Here is a 2358-nt window from a genome sequence, read left to right as displayed (position 1 = left end):
ATATTTGATGGACGCATTAGATTTAAAGATAATAACACATAAAAGGTGGTCCTCTCTCTGCCTCAATACACACGACGTTTTACAGTTTTCACTCACTGAAAATACCGTGAAACTGCCATCCTGATGAACGTCTGAAGGAAAGGAAAGGGAGAGAAATCAGTGTTGAAGATCAACTCTACTGTAACCAAAACTTTGCAAAATCAGTCTTAAAGTTCAACTCTACCATAATCAGGACTTGTTATGACAACCAATCCAAGTATGAAAAAATCACAACTTTTAAGATCCTAATTAATGCTTCCGCTAAAATAAGTGTACAGTTTGGGGATGGGTGATGCGGTGGTCCGTAATTCGGCTTTATTATTTAAATGGTGGTGGCGGTTTTATAAGGAGAATTGTCCTCTATGGAAGAAGGTTATATGCTCCTACAATAGCTTGAACCCAAATCACTTGTTGTCAACTCAGACATTGCTGAAGAGGGGGGACCGTGGAAAGACATCTGTCAAGTGCAAATAAGGGAGGAACATGTCAAATAGAAGATGATTGATGGCCTAGCTATGGAAGTAGGAGATGGAAGATCCACCAGATTTTGGGAGGATACATGGTTGCAAGTGGGAAAGCTGAAAGACTCCTTTCCGAGACTCTTCTTGATTTCAAACCAGAGAGGATCAGTAATTAGGGAGTGTGAATTGGGATGGGATCGAATGGGTTTAGCACTTACAGTGGAGAAGAGAGCTGCGACAATGGGAGACAGATACATTGAACCAACTGCTTCATGTCTTGCAATCTGTTAGACTGATAGCGGATGTGCAAGACAGAGTGGTGTGGAAATTTGATAAGGAAGGCGTTTATTTTACTCATTCATTTGTGCAGGTGTTGCAGGAAGATACTTTGGATGAGAAGCTTCTGAGATTCAGGTTCACAAAGGAGATAGGAAAGGTCTAATTCTGCCTCGAGTGGAGTTGTTTGCGTGGTTTGTTTTGGTAGGCCGGGTCAACACAAATGACCGACTTAGTAGAATGGGAATTCTACAATAGAATGATGTGGTGTGCATGTTGTGTAAGAAAGAAGTTGAAAATATACAACACTTATTTATTAAATGTGAGTACTCTTAGCAGGTGTGGTGTGCTTGAATCTCAGCGTTTGAACAGACATGGATTGTCCCTGGTATGTTGAAAGAGCATTTTGAGAGTTGGAGGTCCGTGCCAATGAGAAAAGAGAGGCGCAAGTACTGGCTAGTTGGATTTTTCTCAGTTATATGGATTATTTGGCTATGCAGAAATGATGCCATATTTCACAGTAAGACAACAGGGATTGGTGACTGTGTGGAACAATCATTCTCTTGTGCTAAGGAATGGTGTTGTAAATAACTCATGTTGTTGATGGTTATGCCAGAGATGACATAGGAGTTGTTATGCTTTTATTGTTCTTGTATTTATTTACATTGCTCCACTTAAGTGTTGAGCACTTACTTTAAAAAAAATTAATTTTTCATGATCTTTTCATAATAGCCCGTGTAATTAATAATAAATGGGAAAGAATTGGAGAGGATTTGGAGAACGAGCATTCCATTGAAAATCATAGCGGAGCTAAAGAGAAACTCTGACACATCAAAATAGGTTTCTTAGCAACCATTCCGATTTGAGGAGGGTGGAGAAAGGTACCTAGCGGATCCAGTTGTCTCTTTGTCTCCAGTGTAAGTCTAATGGAGTCATGGCGCTTTCATGGAGACATGGGTTCTTCTCCAGAATCGGTTTTGCGTTTAGAGTTAGCCAGCCAACAGCGGCGACAGACAATCATTTCCCTCTTCCATAGCAACGATTTTTTGGGCTTGAAAGGTCATTTATGGCAGAAGAGAAATGGAATGGATTCGGTCGGTCAGAACGATAGTAGAAGCACCTCCAGCAGTAAAGATGTTTGAAGACATCACATCTGAGTTCCATCAAGTTTCTGAATACTTTTTTGGTGTTTAAAAAAGAGAATTAATTTTTTTGTATATGTCAATNAAAAATAATAATAATAATAATAATAATAATAATAATAATAATAATAATAATAATAATAAATAAATTAAATTTACCTGATAACTTTTGATAATAAATTAACTCTTAAAGAATGCCGCACTTTTACTTTGTCCGAAATACACTAACTTTCACCTTTAATTTTAATAACAATATCTGCTCAATCATTATTTACCATACTAAATTGATAAAATTCATTAATTAATACCAATTAATACCGGAGAAATATAATTCTTTCCAAATTATAATATGACCCGAGAGCCATTTGCCTTGAATTCTTTACTCTCTTGAAAAACTTGCCAAATGCCTACTATTATCAATATTACAGTTTTTACAGTTT

The sequence above is a fragment of the Arachis ipaensis genome, chromosome B07 (assembly GCF_000816755.2).
Source record: "Arachis ipaensis cultivar K30076 chromosome B07, Araip1.1, whole genome shotgun sequence".
NCBI lineage: Eukaryota > Viridiplantae > Streptophyta > Magnoliopsida > Fabales > Fabaceae > Arachis > Arachis ipaensis.
Note: the sequence above shows the minus strand (reverse complement) of the source record.